This window comes from Galleria mellonella, unplaced genomic scaffold (genome assembly GCF_026898425.1).
Source record: "Galleria mellonella isolate WM207_F2 unplaced genomic scaffold, CSIRO_AGI_GalMel_v1 utg63, whole genome shotgun sequence".
NCBI lineage: Eukaryota > Metazoa > Arthropoda > Insecta > Lepidoptera > Pyralidae > Galleria > Galleria mellonella.
The window spans coordinates 9,211,547-9,221,954 of record NW_026442130.1 but is presented as its reverse complement, the minus strand read 5'-3'; the positions used below and the strand labels follow the sequence as shown (position 1 = coordinate 9,221,954).

At 30.2% G+C, this 10,408-nt stretch overlaps 1 long non-coding RNA gene and 1 pseudogene across 1 annotated transcript; both read left to right on the top strand.

Moving 5' to 3' along the window:
* The first annotated feature begins 1,568 nt into the window (after positions 1 to 1,568).
* Positions 1,569 to 2,995, top strand: LOC128201841 (uncharacterized). The gene is made up of 3 exons (XR_008253456.1): positions 1,569 to 1,707; positions 2,358 to 2,385; positions 2,894 to 2,995. It is a non-coding gene; the product is annotated as an uncharacterized LOC128201841 (long non-coding RNA).
* A 1,447-nt stretch (positions 2,996 to 4,442) lies between these two features.
* Positions 4,443 to 9,028, top strand: LOC113521851 (mast cell carboxypeptidase A-like; annotated as a pseudogene).
* The last annotated feature ends 1,380 nt before the right edge of the window (positions 9,029 to 10,408 follow it).

Genomic DNA, 10,408 nt, shown 5'->3' with positions numbered 1-10,408 from the left:
CGTTTATTAAATAAAACAAAATTATTCAAAGTCGCGTATTACTATTCGATACTCTGGAATTAAACTTATTAATGACGTCCCTTTTTTGAACTATGAATAATTAAATTATTTGATAACGTTATCGAATGTATCTATTTTATAAAGTTATGAAACAATTAATTGTGGAAGTATTTATGATTTCGAATACATAGATTGTATCATAAACAATGTATATTCCGGTCATACCGTGAATATTACTTGTCAAAATTACATTAATGGAAATTCCAAAAAGACAAAGGTTGAATGAATGAATGTTATAAAAACTATTGCACTTGGACCATCTTGTCCCGGACAGACATTTGCCATAACAACCATGAACCAGTAAAACAACACTTTTAAGGGGATCGTGAAATTTTTAATGTCCACACGGTCAAGATTTAAAGGTGCGGGAGCAGTAATATCCCTCATTTTCTTTGTGGGTATTTGGTCCCTTTATTTTAAAAGGCGTTGTAGCTTAAAACTTTTAGGTTTATAAATTCTAAAAGGAACCAATTGAGGTCATGTTACAGTAATAATTTAGGGTAATATTAATTAAATTAAGATACCTGTACAGTTGCTAACAAATTAAGTGCGGAGCTTTAACGGGTATTTACCTTACGTAATTACAAACAAGATTAACATTAAATTCTTTCAAGATATGTTTGGTTTATTTTTAGAAGTACATTAATGAAATCTTTAGAAGTCGTTTACATATTATCAGAGGGAGACTTTGTACAAAAGTCGATTGCTTGGGTACCTCTGTCCTATTCGTGTTTTAACCATGAAGCAGTTGTGTTTGCATGGCTGTGTTTAGGTTTGAAGGGATATGGCGTGAATTTACTGGGTACAGAGGAATAACATCTGAGTCCTTAGGAATGGCAACGCATGGGGGGTATCATGGGCGAAACAGTATACTCTGTTATGTCCATGGTACTGCTCATGTCTATAGGCGACGGTTATCACTTTCCATCAGGTGGGCCGGCAGCTTGTTTGCCATTCTAAGTTGTACAAAAAAAATATTATTTTGTAAGTAATTGGTTATGAAATATTTTTATAAATAATCGACATTTGTTTACAAATAACTAATTTTATGTAATCCTAAAAATACAACATATACAAATAATAATAATAGTATAAACAATAACAGTAGCAGGAGGGTGATAAGCCAGGATGAAGCAGGCCAGTTGGTGTGTTGTGACACCTACTAGGTCTACCTGATAGGGTTTATTGCAAATTAGTAATGAGGCCGTTAGACTTGACTCATCATCATCATCATATCTGCTGTTAACTATCCACAACTCTGTCACAAAGGCCTCCACCTATTAGTGAGTTTTGCCAGTAGTTGCCACGCTTGGCAGGTGGGTTGGCTACTGCAGTTAGGCTTCGGTGAAGAGGGATACTGCTACCTAGACTCAACTACTTCTTAATATTTCCTTCCCAAGTTGGTCATAAATTATATAGTATAGTATTTATTGCTTTAAGTCATAAAATATAGTAGATAAGGTAACTGTTCCAATACTAATATTTACATTAAAAATAAATTGAATTTAAAACAATGTGTAAATTCCGTGAAATAAATAGTGCGTCAAATCAGTTTCCTTATTGTAAAGACAATTATAAATGAAATAATGTTTGTATATAAAACTCTAACAATTGTTTTGTACGTGATTAGTTGTGAGTTTTGTATAGGTCTGTTTTATTCTAATTTTATTTGATATTTTATTCGCGTACGATAATGTAAATAAACAGAAATAATTGCAAAAACCAAACTGTATTAAACAATTAATTATTAAAGTATTTGAAAATGTTCAAACTGTAATCTTTACTAATGAATATTAAAGTAATGCACTTTTTTAAAACAATCCTGATAATGTTATTATTAGAATGTTATAAAAATAATATGGAACTAACACCGAATTAAAACCTACCAAATGCAAAAAACAATTATCAAAATTGTTTCAGTATTAACAATAACACAAAATATATGTACATATGTATTATATATGTAAAAAAATTATACAAAAGAGATATCAGTGCATATTTTTCTTATGTAGGTACCTACTTAGCTACTTATTAAATTGTATAGAACGATATACTATACTAGCAATCCGTCCCGACTTCGCATGGGTAAATGAAAATTTAAAAAATAATATATAGCCTATATCACTCGCTAATAATGTATTTTTTGAGTTACAAGTGTAAGAAATATTAATATAGGTAGTTTTTGCGTTTATCCATTACAAACAGACAATCAGATCTGTTTCTTTATAATATTAGTACAGACAAACTAATGTCTTCCACACAATTCATAAATAATGTAGCAATATGTTTAATTTCAGCCAAAAAGAGCGACGATTTGGAATTTTGGTAACATACGTTTTATTAAATCTAAATTTAAATACATGTTATAGTAATGTAACTATGAATGTTTGTTACCACTTATGACAAAAACTTAAGTTTGGTCGAATCCACCCTTAGTCTTTTAACGGCTAAACTGGTCATACTAAAGTTTGGTATAAGCGTATTTGGCTTGTATCCCGGTAACTCAACATGTTATCGTGGATTTATGGGATAAAAGTATATAAAAGACCTTATTCTTTTAAAGTCCATATTATTTAATTATTAAAATACCTTACCATGGTAGGTAAGGTATTTTAAATAAGCTCGAATTTGTGCTTAAAATTATTTAAACATTTTTATGGGTATGAGCTGTACAGGGAAACATTTTAAAAATTGTTTTAGCAGTGTATTTTTTATTAAATTCAGATTTTTTATTTTTTCATATTTTCGAAAATATTCATAAAATTATTATAAAAAGTCTTGAGTATATTTAGCTTATTAAAAATAAAAGAAAAATGTTTTAATATGTTTGAAGGGAGCCAGAACCGAAATATGATAAAAGAAGAGCAATGCAAACAAAGACATATGTTGAAACGTTTAAACAGCAATTTCTTTACAATCGGGGTAAAACAAAACAGAACAGGTAATAAATCTAAGTTTTTTTTTTCTAATTTATAAATACATCGATTAGTTATTAAAAATCCTATTTATAACATAAAAAAATTGAAAGTAATGTTGATAGGTAGGTACTTTCATTAATTTTTCTTCTTCGAGCTCTGCTTCTTTTGGAGGTTGGCAAACATATGGCAATCCAAATTTTTGAAGTTGCCGCTCTGAAGAACAAAGGGTTCTACAGCCAAACTTCTACTGCAAGTTCTTCATCCAGGAGTGCCACTTCCTCCCAGTACTTCTTTTACCAGAAATCTTGCCTTAGATGATTAGTTGGAGTATTTTTTATTCCTCATAACGTGACCGAAATCCAAATTTTATTAATGCAGTAGTACTATTTTTTAAACTGTGCTAATTACTATTTAAATAAAATGAAGTACGTGTATTAGGTTAGAGCTATATAAAAAGTTTTTATATGTGTATTTTATAACAGAGGGGGCAAATAAGCGTGCGTCTCATCTAATGATAAGTGACTATCGCCGCTCAAGAGCAACATCAGAGGAATTGCAGGTGTACTGTCGGCCTTTTAAAAAGGAATATGCTCTTTTTTTTAAAGTTACGATATGATATCGATTTAAAAAAAAAAAGGCTGGCAGTTGGGTTGTTTCATGCCAAAAATATGGGTAGTATACAGGTACTCCAGCAGTCGATTTTTATAAAAATTTTCCCTCTGGCAATAGCAGTAATAGTGATTAAATTATAATATTATTTAATTTTAAACAGCAACAAAACACTAAAACTGCATTTAGAGGATACTGTTTCAATTAGTAATAAGAGCATGCTACGCAATCAACCAAAACCTCATCACCATTCCATTGAAGCGAATATACAAGACACATGGCCGAGGATGCAACAGCATAAGTTAAAGCAGAAAAATAAAAAGAATAAATTGCAATAAGACGGTTTTATGAAATCTTTCTGAGTATTACTATTACGAGTATTAATATTGTAAATGAGAAAATGAGTTTTGCTTATTCATATCTTATATGTATGTTTGTTACCTGGTGGCATCTTAACAGTACAATCAATCGTTATGTTTGACATACATATCTATAGTAATTAGGATTAAGCAGATTTTGGAGTAAGTCAGCGAATGAAGTTTCATCTTTAGTACTCATATTTAATATCCAAGGAATAGAATATCTGCTACACTTGTTTGTCTGTATATATAGATTCTATAGATACCTATAGGGGTATCTATAGAATCACAGTCAAATATTTATCATCCAAAGGATAACTAATAAAATCTGAAGAATTTTCTAAGTTTCTATTATATAATGCTCAAGCGAAGTCGATGGTTTGCTAGTACTTCATATTTGTATCTATAGGAATAAAATTTTGACATTATTGTAATAATTTTAACATGTATTTTTTTATTATTGGTTTACATGATACATATATTTTTTTAGATCAACAAGAATGACCGCTGTATATAAGTTGCAATATACAAAAAAACATAAAAGCGATAAGTAAGTATTGTAGTATAGAACTAGTAAACTGTTTATTAAATATATACTACATAGTAGTAATTAATTAATTTTAGACATAAATAAAAAAAAATAAGAGAAGAATCTGAATATAGAGGTAATACTATAAACATATTACGCCGACCTCAAATAGTAATTGGGATAATGGTAGAATGATAATTGTGATGACAATCAGATTATAATTATATGGCTATTATAAAATGAAAGGGAATAAGTTTATTAATAATGAACAAATTAATTAGTAATACCAGATGCGATAGATAGAGTTTTATAATATTTTTCTTTGCCGGACGTCCAACAGAGACGTCTAGACTGAGTAATGCGTTCCAAATTGTCATGTATGTAATCGGACATTCCAAAGAATTTTAACCACTGGTTAGTAACTAATAATATAATATATTATTATAATATATACGCTTTATTTGCAGGCACAATTTAATAAAATTAAATGAAGAAGAAAAAAGTTATCCACTTAATCCGTACAATGTAAGTTAGACATGTAAATCTAAAATATATGAAAATATTACTCTGTAATTTTAGATGAAATAGAAAAATATTATAATGTTTTTAACTGAGTTTATTAAAACTTTTAAAGTAATTTTCAACAAGATTATGAACCTTAGAAAGCCGTATGATAGAAAATGTGACTTTACTTCAATTTATGATAAGATTATTAATAGTATTATGCAGTTAAAAATGCGATTTAATCCAAGTTACACATCTCAATATTTTTTTAATATAATCTGTAAAAAATGTTATGACAATACATTAACTGCAATAATTTTAATTACTTGTATTTTAACATTAAAATTATTAAGCGAAGTAAACTTAATCCCTGAATGGCTTTCCGGTACTTTTATATTTTTTACTTGAATGTTGTGTCAAGCAAATTTTACCTTATTGTTAAAATGTGTTCAAATCATCGAATGTTCTGAGACAATAAAAAGAAAATCATAATGACCATATATGTAGATAGGAACTTTTATTCTTACTTTTATAATTACTCGTAAATAAATACACACTTCCAGATAGCAAGTCAACTAGAGCAATTAAAATCAAAATTCCCAGAGGCAAATATCACAATTGAGGTTATTAGTCGAACAATAGAATACAAAGATATTGTTCTCCTTAAAATAACAGAAGCAAAGAGCAATATAGGAAAATACTTTCGAGCTGCCGACAGCAAATATGTAGACGATGTTGCTGAGAAAAAAAATTATATTCATAGTTCATGGGCTTGCCGTAATGGGAATTAATGTGATACCTTGCTTACATGATGAGAGGAAATTCACGCAACTTGTTTCGTATTATTTATCACATTTGGACAAGTTCGATATATTCTTAATACCGATAGCAAATCCAGATGGGATGGCTCTATCAGTATGTATTACTATTATTTTTTTACGACTTTCTTTTTACAGTGCTTTACTATTTAAAGACTTAGAATACTGCATTCATGATCATATCTGTGTATATTAAAGTAATATATGCATGTATGGCCGTGTGGTTCCGGTACAGAATAAGTCGCCCCTTCCTTTCCGTGGGTGTCGTAAAAGGCGACTAAGGGAGGACGAGGGATGGGCAGCAGCGTTCCTCTTAAAACATCTCCAAAGCTTAACTGCGGTTGCCAATCTGCCTGCCAAACGTAGCAACTACGGGCAAAACCTCGAAAGGGGAGTCTTATGTTCAGCAGTGGACAGTTAAAGGCGGATATAATGATAATAATATATATATATTAGTATAATAGTAATAATATATATATATATATATATATATATATATATATATATATATATATATATATATATATATATATATATTTTACACACCTTCGAATGGCAAACAAGCTGACGGCCCACCTGATGGAAAGTGGTAACCGTCGCCTATAGACATGAGCAATATATGACGTATTATACCAAATTAATGATGTTGTTAAAAACAATATGTAATGTCGATAGTTTCTGATAGAAAACAATGTTACGTTCACACATAACATGTTTGTTTATGGTCTAATGATACTCGTGGCGATAATAAAATGCATAGAAAATTAATAAATGTAACGAATTGTAACCATTATGAGAACACAAATTTTGATTTGGTAATTTTTGCAGAACGTTACAATTCATAACTAATTTCAAATTGTAAATTGGAATGCACTGATTTTTTTGCAATTGTGAACAAAATAAAAAAAAGAAACTTTTATTATTGTGGGAAAAAAGTTAAAAAGTTTAAAAATTAAAAAGTATAAAACAAAGGCCATTTTTTAAAGTTTTTTAGGGTAGTTTTTATTAGTACCTAAAAAGTCTCTCCAGTATGCAACTTTGAATTTTTTATAAATGAAAATATAGGTAATTAGAATTCTTAACTCTAAACATCTTTATCTAATCGTACCAAGGCATACCTAGATGAAAAATAAATATAAAAATAAATTTTTAAAAACTTAGTTAAAGCCCACTACCTATCCTTATAATCACTTAGTCCTACGTATTTCCAGTTTTATGTGTGTTATATATATGTGTATTAATATGGTATATTTATGTGTATTTATGCGTATATATGTATATGTATGTATATATATTTATATGTGTATGTGTATGTATATATATGTATATGTTTGGTTGTATGTGTTTATTTATGTATGTATATGTATATGACTATGCTGTCACAAATATTATTTTTTACAAATCTATCTTTTTTAACGCGCCACCTACCTACTTATGCTTTAATCCTTTCTACCCAAAGGTTGTCTGGAAGAGATTGCTTAGCAATAAGACCGCCTTTTGTACTACACTATACTTATTGAAAATTGTTTTAACAAATCATGTTATGTTGGTGCAATAAAGTGTTAAATAAAATAAATAAAATAAATAAATAATAAAAATTTGATAAAAAATGAAATCGTTCATATATTGATTTTTAAAACACATACAATTAGTCTTAATAAATAATTATCATATATGTATAATTATAACTTTGTGTTATAAATAGGGAATGCTGAGGCAAGATAATAGCGATAGAATATGGAATAAGAATGCTTCACCCCAGTCCGTTTGTATGGGTGTTGCTCTAGATCGCAACTTTGATGTTGCCTGGAATAACTCCCATGGAATCAATCCATGTAGCAACCAATACCCGGGAGCAGCACCATTTTCTGAGCCTGAGACAAAAGTAGTACGCGACGTTTTCCATCGTTACAGTCACAAAATCATTGCATATATCCATGTACACGGAGGCACTTACAGGGAAAAATATTTTAAGGTAAGTTTAAACAACTAGAAAAAGACGAGGTTTTTAACTGGAATGCATTTTGTATGCAACTTAGAAGGAACAACTTCGACTTTTATTCAACTTTTAGTTCATGATATAAAGCGGTAACCGTTGCCTATGGACATGACCAGCGCCATGGTCTCACGGTACCGTTTCATGTATTGCCGTTCCTGAGGACTAAGATATTACAGCTCTGTACCATGTACGAGTAGTTATACTACCATATCCTACCTTCCAAATTAAAGTCCTACCTTCCAAATTGAAGTCTATTTGAATTTTGACAATTTTGAATGCATTTTTATAATTTATTAGATTGTATATTTTTTCATAATTCTATAATTTATAGGGTGATGCAGTACTATACCCAAAAGGATACAGTGATGTTCAATCAGATGATGACAAATATATAGATCTTAAAGATGAAATTGACGAGGCAATGAGGAATGCGAGCTTCCAGATCATGTCAGTCACTTTGGACACTTTGTACAACTGGTATGGAAAAATACTGGGCTCTAGCGTTGATTATGCGTCGACGGTGAGATTGTGATTTTACTAAGAGGATTATAATTTTAATAAAGTCTCAATGGTAAAAATTATGTTTGTTAGAACTTTATGAGAAAAATGACTAAGTAGATTTCATTGAAAATTAATAATTTAGTGTAAATGAGCCAAAGTTAAAAACTGTTGAATTTATAAGAATCGGACGAAATCATACAGATACAGCTTCAATACTCTGAAATATACTTAATATCAATCAAAATCATCAAATTTGCAAAAGCATGTTTTACAATAGCTATTTATTTATTTTTTAAAGGAATGGTAACCGATGGTTTTATATATATTGGATATTGATAGCAATGTATTGAAATGAATGATAGTTATTGTTGAATAAAAATATTTACATTTACAGGTGTATGGTATCCCATACGCTATGGAGTTCGTAATGCAGCCATACAATACAGACTTTAAAAACGACATGTCTTCCGCTGCTTTGACAGAAATTTGGAAGCGGTTGATCGACGTTGTTTTCAATAATATATGGAAAAGTATGCATAGCAATGATGTGCGATGATTTATATATAAAAGGTTACGAATACATTTAATTTAGAATTAATTATTCATATGTCATCGAAGAAAAATGCGTTATTTTTATTTATAAATTTTATTTCTTATACACTGTTAGCGCTAGTTCAAGAATCAGAGTTAAAAATATTATAAATATTGTAATTAAAAATATTTTATTACTATTAATTGTTTATTTTGCGGACGGCGAACATATTCGCCCTAAAATTTAGAAATATTAATTTTCTCTATTTGTCCAAGCGACAATTAAACCCGGGACTTCATCTACGCAATAAAGCAACATTTACTATCCTTATGGAGGTTGTCAAACTAGAAAAGTCAGAAACATTTGTCATTGTATTATACAAAGTTACCTACTAGGTAGATACTAGTTTGAAATAATTTGGTTAAAAATACCACTATGCCTGTATTGTATTCTTGTAAAGTTCCAAGGATTTACACTTGTAACATACTTTTTTTTTAATAATCCTATTGTTTTTGCGCTAAAGAATTTGCACAGTCGATAACAAGTATATTTGGCAAATATTACGGTGGCACTTTCCCCGCGTTTATGACATGTGCGTCATCAGTTATTGCCATTGCGCACAATTTTGTATCCCAGATTCATTTATCGCTATATTCGACATGCATTGCTAGTTTATTAATACACGTTCAAATTTCATACCGTAACCAGCTGTCGATGGAACTTAAATTGATAGATTTAATTGTTGTGAACGAGGTACATGCAAGTGTGTCAGCAGCGTTTCGTCCAGAACTGGTTGTGCATACAAAAGGAGTTAGGTATATAAGAAAGAAAGAAAGTGAACGCATCGTTTATGCGGTTTATATTATGTTATTTTAAATTGTCACTTTTATTTCAAGTCATCCTAATTTATTCGTAATTCGAACAAAGCAACAGTTATATGGGCGTGATCACGTTTTCAAATTCAAAGTACAACTTTTAAATATTATAAATAGTGTAGGAACTAAATATTTGAAAGTGTAGTACTATAAACGTGCAATGGATTTTAATGGATAATTTTCACAAGTACTTTTTACTCTGCAAAAATAGTTACTAAATTGTGAACACACACAACGCACACATAGAGAGACACAATACGCGCGTTAGCGCACGCACGTACGCACAATTACGCGCGAGTCAATAAACATTAGGATGTTTCGAATTTTGTAGATGATAATGTTTGATTGATGATGATATTAGCCGTTAATTATCCACTGCTAAACATAGGCCTCCCCCATAAGGGGGGTTTTGTTGCCACACTTGACAAGCGGGTTGTCAACTGCAGTTACTTGGACTTTGGTGATGTTTTAAGAGATGTTACTGCCCATCTCTCGACCATTAAATTTACTTAGTCGCTTCGGTTCGCGAATAAACGACGTGGGTAATCGCGTAACATAACCAAACGAATTGTCAACCAAAAAAGACAGACAAATTGAGGATCTCCTTTTGACAGTCACTTAAAAAAGATGCGCCAATAAACCCATCGTAAATCGCGTAAGCAACAAGTATAAAAAGACTATAATAAAAAAGCTGCGTTTAATCA